This window comes from Grammomys surdaster, unplaced genomic scaffold (assembly GCF_004785775.1).
Source record: "Grammomys surdaster isolate TR1022 unplaced genomic scaffold, NIH_TR_1.0 126271, whole genome shotgun sequence".
Classification (NCBI taxonomy): Eukaryota; Metazoa; Chordata; class Mammalia; order Rodentia; family Muridae; genus Grammomys; species Grammomys surdaster.
In genome coordinates, this window is record NW_021621071.1 from 8,220,296 (window position 1) to 8,236,616 (window position 16,321).

Consider the following 16,321-nt stretch of genomic DNA (forward strand, 5'->3'; position numbering starts at 1 on the left):
TCAGCCACCCACAGGCTCCGAGTCAATCCCAGGCCACACGGTGGGGGCATCCATACCAGCGTTGAGGAGGCCTGGCCATTCAAGTGTTCTTCTCCACAGTTTCTTTGCATTTTGTTTTCATTTCTCTGTCTTCATCTACTTTGCCTGCTTTGCCAGTCACGGTTCCTTCCTTTCCAAGAGAGCTCTGAAGAAACCAAAACCCCCGGACGCCACAGAAAGAGCAAAGCTCACTTTGTTTATAGGCCACACACACTGCTTTCCTTCTGTGCTTGATGATAGAGCCCTCCTCACCCTCTGCGCATCCTAATTGTCTTTTCTTTACTGGAAAGGCCCACATGCTGGGAGTATTTTATGCACACGACACAATAGCAGTAGGTCTGGTCAGTGGTGTATAAATGTGCATTAGTTCACGGAACAAGGGCGGGTGGATGAGTGCAGGGTCTCCATCTCATTGACGCAGGTGGGATTAGTAGTTTTGGCATGATTCCCCATGAAATCTCCTTAGGAGAAAGGAGACAATACAAAGTCCAGTTTATTGTTCTCCTTCTGATATAGGGAGGATTGTAGGCAGTATCTGTGGGGGGGGGGTTGACTAATTGTTGATTAGGTCAATAAAGATGGCAGAAGCCAATTGCTGGGCGAAGTTGAAGGCGGGATTTCCAAGCTGGACAAGAAGAAATGGGGACACAGGGAGGATTGAGGAGTTCAGACCAGGCTGTGGAGTGGAGAGGAGATAGCAGATAGGTAACTCTCAGGGTGAAGCAGGATATTCACCACCACCCCCCCCCCCCCCCCGTCTTTGAGTTGTCTGGTCAGTTTTAAAATATAAAAGTCTCTAGTGTTTTTCTTCTACGGGGCTAAAAGGAGCTAGTTGAGATAGCCGTTGCCAGCACCAGGCAAGGAGGAATGGATGGAGCTCTTGGGAATACTGGCGGTGGCTATTCTCAGAGCATAGCCAGGACCTCAGGAAAGCATTAGCTAGCCGTGGGGGCTAACTAGATGACAGGTGAGTGGCTGCTAGTCCCAGAGCCTAGGCTGAGCAAGTGTGTTTTTAAAATTACATGCAACAAGTATCTCCCTGGTCCTTTCTCATCTTCAACGGATGTTTCTTCAATGGATCTTTCTCATCTTTCTCTGTTGTGGCTAATCCCCACACGCTCTTCCCTTTATACACAATGACTCTCACGTACTGAACTTAGAGTAACTCAAGAATGCTGGTGGGATGGGGGAGGCCATGGGGTTCAAAGCATAAGGGTGCATTATTGACAAACCCATCCATCCAGTCCTGGCAAGAGAGTGAAAGAAGCTTCCCATAGTCGTCAATTTATCAGGTCCTTATCACAAAGATGGAAACAAGACTGTCGGGGAGAAGGAGTAGGAACAGCAGATGGTGGTGGGGCTAGATGTAGTCAAAGCACCAAGAAGACTCGCATGAAACTGTCTCTATGAAACACATCGCTATTTTTAGGTCCTCAGTTAGAGTGACTTAGACACTTGACATGTCGAGTGAAAAAGTTAGCAAGAAACAAAACCAAAACAACCCGAGCTTTCAGTCTAGAGACCTGAAGTAAAGGAGACAAGAGTTTGAGGTCAGGGTGGATGGACTCGGCTCCCATACTCAGGGGCAAGAGGATTTAGGAATCTGTTGTGAAGTGACACTACCCATACTCTAGCATCCTCTATGAGACACTCTTCTGGCTGTGTAGACTGAGCAGAAGTGTAGCAGGCTAAGCAGAGATGAGTCTTCGGCGCTCATAAAGTGGGCTGCCTCTGTTAACCAACAGCCAGGCCAGCAAAGATCCCTTTGGAACCTCTCATCTGATTCTGTGGTACCAACAGGGAAGGAACCACTACCAATGAGTCTCAGTGTGATGTGGTCCAGATATTCTCTCGATCCTTGGCCCACTCTGATCATTCTGCTTTCTTCTCCATGAGTTTGCCCATTAAGTGTAACAATGCAGGTTATAGATGAGCAAAAGCAACCAACACTTCTGCAGTTTACTGCATAAAATAAGCATAAGGGATGGCATTTGGAGCTTGAGCGAGCTAGAGAATCACCTCAGTATACACCCCAGGGTCCTCTTCTATATCTCTGTTGCCCTTTGGAATATGACACCTGCAAGATAAAGCTCCTTCTGCATTTCTAGGTCATTTGGAAGAGATAGGGGTAGTCACAGGGCTGTAAAGTAGCTAAGGTTAGTTTATGAGAGAGACCAGAGAAGAAAGACTGCATTGATAGTGGTTGCTCAAAAGCTAAGTTCTTAGTAATCAATTGTTGAATAATTGAACCGCAACCCACGGTTAGATTAAACTAGGTCAAATTTAAGTTTCCAGTATCGACTCTGTGTAAAGCAAGCCGGGGTGGAGGAATTAGCACGGAAGTGGTGCTGACCTGAGCGGGCAGTGTGGGATTTGGGTGGTTTATTCTAGATATGACTCTGGTTACGACAGGTCCCTCATTTCTGTGCTCTAGGAAACAAGAAACCCATTTGGGGCACGATCTCCACAAAAGCTCTAAAGACTAATGACTCTGTACTGGGTTTTCTCATCTATAAACATATCTCACAGGGATGCCGTGAAGATTAAATGCGGTCTAACACTTGGCAGAGACCCAGCGTACAGCAAAGAATTAAATAAACAGTGGCCCACATGGGCTGTTGAGTTAAATACCCATTGGTTAGTTATTAACTCTAGGAAATCATTGCCTTTTCTGCTGTGTAGAGAAGGGAAGGGGAAATGGAATATTGAGGTGACTTGCCAAGGTACTAGGGCAGAAAGAGAAGCTACCCCACGAGTCACGTGGAGGCTATCCAAAGGTCCCTTGCTCCCACTTTCTTCGTCAGTAGTAGCCGAGGCAAGCCCTCATAAGAGGAAAGTCATCAAAGAAAGCAGCCGCTATCACTTTATCGGGTCAGTGGAGGCTCGTTATATATAAGAAGGCCTAAGGCAAGCCTTCTGTGGAGATCGTGCCCTAGGAGTAAACTTGGGTGGAGCCCTGGAAGCCAGCTGGAAAAGGACATGTTGTAAGATGTTTAATGGGGAGGACAGATCGAAAAACGTGAGGCTGTGGCACCGGGGTAGGGCGTATGTGTGTGCGGCAAGGCGGACGTGGGATTTGAAATCGAGAGTTGGAGAACGGCATAGAAATAAACACGAGGCACGCCCCCTGCCTTGCAGTTCGAACAGGAGTGCGCAGCGGATATAGTCGTGTGACATAGTGAACATTATCTGTTTCTAAAAGAAGTCTGTGCGTTATTACAGAGCGTTGAGAAATTCTGGGCAAGCGTCCCCTCTGCCTATGCTGGATGCGCTCACCGGTTAGACTATGTGGAGCGTGGACTCACACTGTAAATGTTGTAGCCTGTAGCTCTTCAGCAGTGGTACCGTTTGCTCCCAATGATCAGCAGCCGCCAGAAGCTCAGATCCCGTAATGGGATGCTCATGGGTATGGGACCAAAATGGCCCAGGGTTATGGGAGAAGGGTCGAGGGAGCAGGAGTTGGCTACCTCCGTTCCCTACTTGGTGTCTTAAAGCCAGCTCCCCCGTGATCAACCCTAGCAGGAATTTATTACCCTGACAACTATTACCCTTCACTCCTTGTTTGACCTTATAAGGGTATTACCCCAGGCCTTGCAATCCCTGAGTATGTAGGTGAAGTATCTTCCAACATCCCTGCCCTGGCCAATGGTGATGAACCCGAGAGACCCTGGACACCTCCCGGGGGCATTAACAATCCTTTCTCTCCCCACACAATAAACTAGCCAGTTCTCTGAAGCTGTTTCTGGGTATATTTATCACTCCCTTACCCACTGCTGACTGAGATCCCCCACCCAACCCAACCTGCGCCGACCTAAGCTTTCTTCCCTCCAGGTGGCACATGGAACTCTCTCAATGCAGTGACACATTTATATGGGACAAAGCTCACACCTGATAGTATCTTAAACGCTCATGTGCTCACCATTATTGTAAATTATTGCCAATATCAGCTCGATATATACAGAATTAACAGTAATTAATTTCAAATGTTAAATTGTTTTAACATTTGAAGTTTTATTTTGAAATGACAGTTGGTCGTCTTCCTGTGAGCTTTGGATATTCTTGTCTTAGCTAAGATAGAAGCATGTGGTAGTGCCTTCTTAGGGTTATCCCTATATACTAAATAAGGATATGGTAAAGCCTAGAGCACAGAAGAACCACCAGTAATAAAAGACCAGATCGTGCAATGGTCTTACGGTGACAGCTGCCCAAGCCAAGAGTGTTTCATGACAGCAAAACATCAGCCATTTACAAAGATTCTGCTTCTATGGCCTTCCCAAGCCCAGCCATTCTAACGGAAACAAAATGCTCTTTCTAGCATCTATACGGGTGTGTGCTTAGCAGAAATGAAGGACCGCTTTGCTTCCCAAACCAACGACATAGTTTAAAGAAAACATTTTCTATACTGATTAAATGATAGTTTTGCTCCTAGTGCTTTGAAACACATCATCTAACTTATAGGTCATGGGATTCTTAAGACGCACAACATTTTAAAATCCTCATTGAAAAGAGGAGAAACAGAAGAAATCCAGGCATAGACGGAGAAACAAGCTGAAGCCTAGATTTTCTGGACTTAGAAATCATGCTGTCTAACGCTGGCTTCCAGCCACATACAGCTCTGTGTATGTTGACATCGCTTGGTGTGCTCATGGCAGAGAGAGCCATCTGCCCCTTGCAGGGAGGTACGACCATGTGACTGGGTTGTCCTTAGTGGAAAGAAAGCAAAGGGGAAAGATTGCTGCTTCCAATCTTGTCGATTACCACACCCTGCCCCATCCCCCCACCTCCGTGGTTTTCAGTGCCGTTTTCCTCTTATCCTACAGATGCAAGGAACAGTGGAGATAGTAGGGTCAGGGAAGCCATGGATAGAAAGAGTCTGGGCTACCAAACTACTTCCTGTATGAAGAAGGGCTTCCCCACCAACCTTACCACGATCTGACTTGTGAACAGACATTAATCTGCATTGTTCACTGTGACTTGCTGATACTTCGAAATCTGCTTTGTCTGCTTACTGCCGATTAGCTCCACTAATCCTTAGTAGCGATTTGTGTGTGTGTGTGTGTGTATGTGTGTTTGTGTGTGTGTATTACAAGTAACACGTGTAGGACAGAAGTCTACATATCTTCTCGTTACTCTTTCCCTCTCTTTGTGAGACGAAATATCTCACTGAGCCTGGACGACGAACTAGATAGTCTGGATAATCTGGCTGCCCAGGGATGTCCGGGAATCCTTCTGTACTGCCTTCCCAGCAGAAGAATTATAGATCTACACTGCCAATAAGTCCAGTGGTTTCAGGGTGCTGGAGAGCCAAACTCATGCATGTGTGACAATTGCTTTACTAACGGAGCCTAATATAAAGTTTTTGAAAAAAATCAATCCATTTTTATTTTGACCACCCCAGATTAAATGTATTTTTCTATTTATCATCAGAACTACAAGGCATATCTATCTATCTGTCTATCTATCTATCTATCTATCTATCATCTATCTATCATCTATGTATCTATCATCTATCACCCATTCATCTATCCATCATCTATTTATTGCTTATGTACGTATCTATCTATGTATCATCTTTTGTCATCTTTCTGCCCAACAATTCTGTAATATAGCATAAAATATTTTCATTCTGTTTCAGCTTGTTTTACAATCATTGAAAATAACGTATAGCGATTACAAGATGAGATTTCAGTAGCTGTCCACAAGTGTTTTAGTGATGACTATGACTACTGAAATTTGTTTGATTCTTAAATCTTGGGGCAGAAGGAATATCAATTCAGTTCAGTTTATGGTGCTATAAAATTACCCTGGGTGGCTCTTGGTATTTTATAAAGTTCCTCCAGTGGTTCAGAGAATTGAAACCAGGGCCTGTGGGTGTCAATTAAACATTCACTCTGCTATGGGGATACATCCCAGTCCAAGCACTTTGTAAAGGAAGAAGTCTTATTTATCTCAGAGTTGTAGATGCTCAAGATCACAGCGTCCTCAGCATCTGCTCGGCTCTGGTGAGGGCCCCATGGCAGACGGTATCACAATGTCATGAGTGTGTGCCAAAGAGACAAGATGGTGGTATGAGGAGTCAGAGAGGTCAGAGAAGATGGCATCCTTCCGACCTCCTTCTAGAGAAAAACACTAACCTCTGTGGAACCCCATGACCCAGTTATCATTCACCAAGCATCACTTGGTAAAGGTTTTTCACCTCAGTACCACCACAATGCAGCCCAAGCTTCCCTTACATGAGTTTCGAGAGATGCTCTCAGACCAGATCTAACCATAGCGGGGAGCAGCAAGATCTTCAGATATGATCATGTTTGCACGTGCTCTCTTTGCAGCCTAAAATTGAGATGGTACTCACTACATGACTTGATTCACGTTTTTTTGACCGAATTTAATTTTTGAGAGGCAACACATTAATAAGTTCATTTTTTGTGTCAAATGTTTTGACTATGGTAAGATAACTCACATTTATTCCTTTGGGGTATGTAATGAGAGTCTTTTATATGTCCAGAACCACTGGTGTGAGTAGAGTAGGTTCATTTGGGGATGCCTGATGGTTTATAGTGTGCTTACTGTGTGTCAGTTGTTCTTCTAGTGACCACCCAGAGTTTCATTAATCCTCAAGATAATTCCATGAGAATAGTACTCTGTCCAGTTCATTTTATCATGTGGAAATCAAAGAATGGGACCGTTTAGGAACATCCCAAGTTCACAGAACATGTAGGTGGTGGGGCTTGAACACAACTCCACCTAACATGGCGTCGGGGCCTGTGCCTTTACTTATTGTTCACACCTTTGCTATGTGAATATGGATTCTCTGTTTTTGCTGCTTTTTCTAATGATATTATCCTTTTCTAACACTTTACATGAAATCAGCACAAATGTAGATCAGAACAACCTACTCTTATGAGCTCGGATTCCATGGTCAGGAGTCCAGATGCAGCTTCCCTCAGCATCTTCAGCTCAGCATCTTGAAAAGCTTCAGTGAAGGGGTCATCCCGGCAAAGCTCTTCTTCGAGTTTCATATCCTCTTCTACAAAATACACAGGGGAGAGGAAATGTCACTTCAGTCTTCACAGTCTGTTGCGGTAATTATTTAAAAAATGGCCACTGGTCAAGCCAACTATCTGAGCTGCAGTGGCTCTGCCTAGCTCAGCCACCATGTTCTGTGGCCAGAGGCCACATGTGTGCCGCAGCTAGAAACGGTCAGCCAGAAACACCAGTCCTGCCACCCATGAGACGCCATCTCCTATGCTGTCTCTGCAAGGCTGGACATTGCCCAGACCATCCTGCCATCCACACAGGCTTTAATGCTTAAAGATTAATCAAAGACTTTATATATTTGGTAAAGCTCAATAACAATATGCCCATACAAAGAGAGTTGTTTTCCAATTAGCTAACCTAAATAAAAGTTGTTACCTAGGACTGCTCTCCATACCTGCGTGACTCTCCATCACTCCATCTCTGCTCTCTCTAGCTCCTCCTCTTCCTTTTCCTCTCCTTACTCCTCCTACCTTAGCTCCTCCTACAGCAGTCCACTAAGAAAGCTGAACAAAGTGACACAGACTTATAATCCCAGCAGTGGGAAGATGGATACAGGCACATCCCTGGGTCTGAACCATCCAGCCCAGCATAGCAGGATAGAGAAAGACCCCAGCTCAAAGTGGGTATATGAGGGATTCCTAAGGAAAGGCACTCAAAGTTGTCCTCTGGCCTCCACACATGTGCTCACACATGCATACACACATGTACACACATATAAACACATGTACAACACATGTGCGCACACATGTACACACATGTACACACATGTACAACACATGTACACACACATGTATGCACACATGTACACAGACATGTATGCACACATGTGCACTGTCACGCACATCCACAATAAAACATTGAGACTGGAGACTCAAAAGCAAATGTGAGGGATGGCTTGTCACTCATTTCCTGAGAGTGAGTTAAACCCCTCATCTCATAGGTAACAATTTTTTTTTTTTTAGAAAGAAGTGGATGCTTATTCTTGTGATACAGTGAGTCACCTAAAGGAGACGGGAAAGGACACCAGTCAAACAGGCTTTCAATACTTGGATCCTACTCAGAGAAGTGCAAAGTAGAGTCCAGTTTGGTCAGTTGACCGGACATCTAGAAGGCTGTGGATGTATTGGAAGGGTTTTGGTTATCATGTGGGGTAACAATGCCATGGTGACCTTGGCAGGTGGCCAGATAGATGAAGTAGAAGTTTGAGTTGCAGAGTTCCTGAAAATCCCTTCAAAAGTACGTTGAATGTATGTTTTGATCATAAAAAGACAAGGCAACTGGAGGCCGTCAGAAGATGCACACAAAGGCACAGTGTGAGGACATACTGACAGGAAACATGTTAAGGACCAGAGTGCTCACCAAAATGTTCCTTAGGCTCAGCAGAGTTGGTGCTACATCCAGGGAAGGAGAAAGGGCATCCACTGAGCATCCAGAAGATGCTGATGCTGATGATACGGCTTGTATTATGAGGCTAGCTCTAGCCTCGCCATCCTTGGGTACTCATAGGATGAGAGGAAGCATGAAAGACTGAGTGTTTATCCCAGAGCATGAATATCAGAAGAGTCCAGTTAAAAGAGAAGTGACTTTAATACCTAATCCTGACAAGTGTCCATGTTTCCCCCATGCCTGGTGAGATGGGTGTCTGAAAAAGAGCAACTTGATTTTAAACAGCAGAGGAACTGCATTTCTTCCTACATTTGATGTAGCATTTTAAATTTGTGCTTGTAATCTGAGACCCATGCAAGCCCCAGTCATACTAGGGCTTAGCTCTTCCTAGTATACCACAGCTTCGTCATGGATATGGAGAAAGTCAGGATACTGTAGATAGTTCCATATAGCCTCACCTAGTCTCCAAGATGACATGATTGTGTGAGTACTGGAGCAAGAGAGAGATCCAAGTTTGGAAAACAACAAAATGCTTCTGACTTGAGCTCAGTAAGGGGGGCACATCTGGCTCAGTCATGTGCTTGAAACAAAATGACAGGACCGATCTCTGAGGTGCTATACTGAGTAGTTCCAGCGTGGGTCAAAAACACAACATAGTCAGGTTTTTCCTTTGAATGAGTTCAGCTCTATTAAGAGAGAATTTGGTCCCCAAAGGTATTCCAACAATAAGAAAAATCAAGTTTACCAGGTTCAAAAGATGGTTTGTTTGTGAATATCACACAAACATGACCTCCTCAGCATTGCTTGCTTCTGAGGAAAGAAACAGAATCTTATAGTAGAGGAGAGACTAAAACCCAGAAGAGAGGGGATAAAAATGAAATAATAAAGTACTTTGGATAAAGTGGACTTCTATAGCTTTAAGATAGCAAAGGAACATTGGTAGAGTGAAACTATGTATCGAAATAAGATTAAAAAGTAAGGAAAACATTCTCAATTATCAAAAACATAGTAGATGAACATAAGCCAACAAACAAAGTAGTATACATATTCAGTCTCACGCTTATTGCTTATGTCAAGAACGCTATCGGTTACCCATATGATTATTTTAGATCCTGGATTCTTCCTGCACAGCACATGAAAGCATGTGGCTCATGGGATTTCTAGCTCACCCAAGTGCTATTAGCCATGACCATATCCTCAAGCTTCTGTGAAGAAACAGTGTATTTGGAATATACCAATTGATTCTAGGTGAGATGTATACGCCTTTCATAAAATAAGTGCTAAAGAGTTATAAACGAAGAAGCAGGAATGTCTTATTATATCTGGTAAAGTGTCACCTCGCATAAGGAACTGGAATAGACCAGTCTAGTCCACTTTCAAGATCATTATCGGCTTCGTGTGCAAGCTCTTTCTACAGTGGCAAATTTATGAGCGAAGTTGAAATTTTTTTGAACCATTAAAATCAACCTCTCACCACACTTTCGGTATGTATCCCATGAAAAGAAAAAGCACGGTCTAGGGCTCAGGAATGGAGGAGAATACATAGAAATGAGGAAAATAGAAATGTGAAATTAAATAGGAATGAAATAAGAAATAAAAGGAAAAGCAACAAGAGACATTTGCATTGTCTGACTCCAAGGAGCTTCTACCCTCAAGAATATACACACACTCATACACATTCACACACACTCACACACATTCACACTCATACTAACCCACTACAGATACTCCCACATACACTGATATACACACACCGACACACACATTCACACACATTCACACACGTACTCATACTTGCTCACACACTCACACTCATATATACCCATACTCACACACTCAAACACAAACACAAATACACATACACACACTCACATACACACTGATACTCACACACACATATACGCACACACATTCACACACACACTTACATATACTCGCTCACACACACTGACACACACTCACACATTCACACTTGCACACACACATTCACATACGTACTCACACTCACACATATTCACACTCACACTCACTCAAACACACTCAAACATACATATACAAACACACACACACACACACACACACCATTGGTCCAACATCAGGAGAACATGCACTTGGCCTCAGTGTCCCAGCGCTGTGTGACTCTTCGGTCACAATCTCTGGGACCCACCATAGCCATTGCGCCAGTCAAGGAGAGACCCGTGTCCCTGATTTTAGAGACATTCACCCACCCATATGTGAATCAAACCCAAGACTGTGGCCACTTTGATTCTGGAGCAGCTCAGTCAACTCACTCTTCCTTTCCCAGGCAAGAGTGTCCCAGACAGACAATACTATATTCCAAGTGTATCACTTGGAGGGGACGATTACAATTTAACATGGCCAATATCCTTAAGTGTTTAAATCAATATGGTAATTAACAAATGTATAAGGGTGAGTAGTTGTGAGAGCGTGGTACAGGATTTTACTGGTATAAAACACACAGTTTTCCCATCCTTACCCCCTCCTATCCTCATTTACAAGGATCTCCCTTGATTTCTCCATGAGTGCATCCCTTGAGATGGACACCTAAGATTGCACACTATGACCGAGACACTCTCAGACAAGTGAGTTTGCTTTGCCCCATTTCTTAAGGTTTCCTGCCCTCTGGTGGTGATATCAGGAGGTGTGCTGTATTTTTTCCTTGGGAGGCCAAAGTAGAAACATTTCATTAAAAATTAAATGAAGTCACCTCTCTGTGTGTTTCTCTGTCATAATGGGCATGTGTGTTGACTCTGTTCCTCCTTGTGTCTTCTTAGGGATGATTTTCAGGATCAAGCATTCCCAGACTAGAACCAAAAACAACCTATCCCCAATGGCTTCCACTGAAAATGCAGTATGGTGAAGTATAATTCTAAGAGGAGACTTTGGAGATGAACCCACTGGGTCTATAAAGACATGGGCATTTGTCAGTGCACATGGGTATTCTGAATTAGAGTTATGCTACTTTGCCATACCAGGCTAAAGACACACACTGGCCGTTGGGCATGCTTTACTAGGGGGAGGTTTTTTTTTTTTCTCTTGTTTTCTATTCTTAGCACTAGGTTGGCTTAGTAATAAACATACAATACCTTGTGCTTATAAAAATTAGGGGAACATTCGTCATAATTAGCAACTAAGATGTTTAAAATTCACTGGGATACGTGGTCACTCAGTTAATTCGCCAAGCACTGTATCATTCTTTAGATCATATCCTCTGACAATATGAGCAATAATTTGAAAATTAAGTCAATGAGTCAGAAGGAAACATATTGATCTGGGGGAGAATTTATGCAATAGATATGTCATTATGAGTATTTTTAAAGATTTTCATAAATAGGACATATTTAACCTTTTATTGAGAGAAACTATTTTTTTCCACTGACAGATGTTATCGTTTTAAAAAATTAAATTTGGAACTGTACCTGGAAAGGTTTTCAATTCCTCCCCAACCCTCCTTTTCAGTCTTTTTATTACCTTTCTATCTTGAAATAGTTTCAGACTAAACACTTGCGGAAGTGGTACAAGTGGGGGGTTTCTCTCTTGGAAGCCCGTCCACTTTTGGGAATTTTTCCTGTTTTTCCTTAACTAATCTATTTTCTCAGCAAACCAAATCAGTGCAAAGAATATCTAGGAACTCTTCATCCAATCCCTAATGTGCGGTTAATCCCACATTTCTTCATTCCAATGTGGTTTCCATCTATAGGAAAACTACCATTAAAACCATACTATTAACTACATGTGTACTTTGTAGAATCATCACCATATGGTGGTTGTCATAGCAATGCCCACTGTATAGTCCAGGATGTAGATAATGAATAAATTAGAAGTGATTAAATGTAGCTTGCACACATACTGTGTGCAGAAGTCATACTGTGGACTTCTCAGTGGGTCCGATCAACAGGTCCATTTTCTTGATTTTCTTTTTTCTTTTGGGGATGTTAATGTTGAATATTTGGGTAAAGTGGTGGTTCCTGCTGATTGTTGTCTTAGTTAAGATTTCCATTGCTATGAACAGACACCATGACCAAGGAAACTCTTATAAAGGACAACACTTAAGTGGGGCTGGCTTACAGGTTCAGAGGTTCAGTCCATTATCATCAAGGTAGGAACATGGCAGTGTGCAGGCAGGCATAGAGCAGGGGAAGCTGAGAGGTCTACATCTTCATCTGAAGTCAAATAGGAGAAGACAAATCTCTCAAGCAGGTAGAAGGAGGGTCTCAAAGCCCAGCCTCACAGGACACACCTAATAGTGCCACTCCCTGGGCCAAGCATATTCAAACCATCACAACTGTCCACATTTTAGCATCACAATTTAGCATTTTACGTGGTCAGTGTCCTGTGAGAGATACTTTAGGACGATAAAAATACACGTTTCCTGGTATATTGGTCTGCCATCATCTCCAACTGGTGATTTGTCTACTCAAGAATTTCCTTGACATTCATTAACTGGAGTTCTCCATGCAAGAAGAGCCTCCCTTACCCTCATTTGTTAGTTAATTGCTTTCACTATTAGGATGACGTCAGGAAAGTGTGTATGTTCTCACTCATCACAGTTACCACTGACTTGGTTCTTCAAGTTGGCTCGCATTCAATCATCAGGAGTCACTTTTAGCGTGACTCCGATGACCTTTGAATTCCAGGCCCTAATCTTTTGGGAGATTTTTTTTTTGGTGGGTTGTGTTTGTTTGCTTGCCCTTTGTGCCATCAGGTATTTTAGCATCATCTTATTCTTCCCATGCTCCAATGTAGAAATTACTAATTTTTTTTTCAAGGATCCTTAGTTTCTTCTATTAGAGAGTAGTGTTTAGTATTTAGAAGCGAACATTTGGATGCTTGCTATGCTAATTGACGCTGGAATATTCTCAGTTTCTCATCAAGAAAAGCCATCAAAAAGTGTTTTTAAAAAACATATACATGTGTATGAAATATAAGTCTCTATGTACATATCTATTCTATTTCTCTATCTATCCATCCATTTATCCATCCATACACTCATCTATTCATCCATCCATTCATTTAGCATATATCAGTATGTGTGTGTGTGTGTGTGTGTGTGTGTGTGTGTATGTGTGTGTCTGTCTGTCTGTCTGTCTGTTTATGTCTCTAACTATCTCAGGCCTGGGGTTGAACCCTGGTCTTTGTGCATTCTAGGACAGTGCTTTACCACTGAGCTACACTCACAGACACTTCCAAAATTTTAAGACATTGCTAAGACTTTGTCTCTTACACCCAGGAATTTACTCATGGTTTCCTCCAGGAGTTTTAATTTTTATATTTATATCTCAGTTACATTTGGGGACATGCTTACATATGGCAGGATGTGTGCTCTGAACTTATTTTGTTCTAATGGATGCTGAATTACCCCTGAACTGTCCCTTGATTTATTTTTTTCCCAGTAAAGAGTGATGCCACTTTTATTATGTACTGTTCTACACTTCCAGATGTACTACAATCTAGTTCAGTGCTTTTTGATTCACTCTCTGGGGTCTGCTTATCCAGCCTTCCACCAACACCACACTGTTTAAATGACAAGGGCTTTATAGTATGTTTTAATGTCTGGTACAATCAGCCTTTCCTATATTCTTTCTTTCTTTCCAGTCTTTTATTGGCTATTTTGGGAATTTTGTTTGTTTGTTTGTTTCTCCACATGGTTTGGACATGAATATGTTTACTTCTACATAAAGATTTATTGATATTTAATTGAGATGGTGTCAGATTTATGCACCAATTAGAGCGAGTCAACATTCAAGAGACAAAGCCGTGCTTCACAGTGCCTTGAGATGCATTAGTTCAAGTTCTCTCTGACATTTCTCATGGATGTTTTTGTCTCACGTAGTTTTCACAAGTTTATTTACTTTTAAATATGTTCCCAAGTATTTAGTATTCTTCATTGTCATTGTAAATAAGGGGTTTTCTGTTACCATGTCTTCTAATGAATTGTGTCTGTGTCTCTCTCTGTGTGTGTGTGTGTGTATGTGTGTGTGTGTGTATGTGTGTGTGTGTGTAAGCACGTATATCAACTAAATACTAATCCTGTAAGTAATATTTTAGTCTGAAATCTTTACAACTTATTTTATTGTTTGAGTTAATATGTTTTCATGAGCTGTACAAAAATAAATGATTCTGTTAGGCCTTTAAACTTTGATCTATTTCTTACAGTAGTTAGGCAATTCTGACTAAGACAAAGAGGAACAGATCTGCCAAGGTCACAAGGTAAGAAATGAACAAACAAGCTTTTAAATCAAGGCCCTTCAGAGTTAGTCACTCTGAGAGGTCAAGATGCAGGTTTCCTGAAATGCTCTGCTTCTGCTAGCAAAAGATGGGGGAGCATAGTGTTCCTTAACCTTCTTCTCTCAACTGACTTTTTTTTGAGGGGGGGAGTTTGAGACAGGGTTTCTCTGTGTAGCCCTGGCTGACCTGGAACTCACTCTGTAGACCAGGCTAGCCTCGAACTCTCGAACTCAGAAATCTGCCTGCCTCTGCCTCCCAAGTGCTGGGATTAAAGGCATGTGCTGAGGTGGTGCTGAGGCTCACCAATTAAGTGAACTAAATTTACTTCACTGATTAGCTGAACTAAACAGTGCAGAGGTTTACTCCTTTATCATCATGGGGGAAAGCATGGAGGAGGCACACTGGCACACATGGTGCTGGAGAAGTAGCACAGAGCTATACATCTGATTGTCAGGCAACAGAAAAAGAAAGTACCACTGGGCCTGGCTTGAGCATTTGAAATCTCAATGGCTGCCCCGCCCTCAGTAACACACTTCCCCCAACAAGCCCATACTTCCTAATAGTGCCACTTTCTATGGGCCTTTGGGTCCATTTTCATTCAAACCACTACAAGCTCCAACATTAATTATGAGAACTGAGTGGGAACATATGCAGGACAGCTGGATGAGGAGTCTCCCTGAGGTAGACCAGAAAGCTGCGCAGAAACAACAAGAACTTCTTATTACATGCTCTTCATTGTTGGCACGGATATAAAATTACACTTCTGGCTGGAAAACTAATAAAAGCTTAGCTCTGGCTCACCAAATAGCCCCTGTGAGCCTTAAGAATAAAAATGCCTCTGCCCCACTTGCCTGAGTTGTTCAAGGGATTCATGCCCAACTCTGAGTAGAGGTTGGGTTCCTCCCCACAACTTCCCTTAGCTCTCCTGCCTCAGCTCTAACACTAACCCTACCATGTTGAAATTTCTCACTCTTGCTACATACAATCTGGAGAGAAGAGCCTCACGGGCAATTTTTGGATTATAGATCCTGTATGAAATCCAGCACTTAGTGAGCATTTAATGTATATTTGTTGAGTGAGTGATGAATTCATATTGCCTTCCAAACTCCCAGAATACACAGTGTTATTTGCATCATACACATGAACGTGTCAGTCTCTTTCACTTCCAACATGAGATTCTAAGGTTTTCTATTGGAGTACCTTGCTTTTTTTCAGATTCACACTATTAATCAAATTGCTAGATACATTGTATTGCCATTGCCTACATATTTGCTCAAATGTTTTGAAAGCTTAAACAGTTCTCTCCTAGTCTTAAGCAGTTGTATATATGGGATTTTAACAAGTTGGGGTTGTTAGTAATCTGTTAAACTCCACCTGCAACAGCCAGGTATGTTCCTCCCCAGAGTTACCTGGCAACATGCAGGTAGCCCTGCCCACTATAAAAGGGGCTGCTTGGCCCCTCCTCTCTCTCTTGCTCTTCGACCCCGCACATCTGCAGGTTGTTGTCTCCCCTCCCCCCTTCCCTTCCCACTCTCTGCACGTGGTCATGGCCGGCATCTACCCTCTCTACTCTTCTCTCTCTCTCCTGCTCTCCCACCCTCTTAATAAA

General features: G+C 42.7%; 1 long non-coding RNA gene across 2 annotated transcripts in view; it reads right to left on the bottom strand.

Moving 5' to 3' along the window:
• LOC114613727 overlaps positions 1-16,321 on the bottom strand; it is a 34,562-nt gene that overhangs the window by 12,425 nt on the left and 5,816 nt on the right. For both annotated transcript variants that reach the window (XR_003710220.1, XR_003710221.1), the window contains exon 2: positions 6,936-7,066. This is a non-coding gene — a long non-coding RNA (uncharacterized LOC114613727). The remainder of the gene's footprint in view (positions 1-6,935; positions 7,067-16,321) is intronic.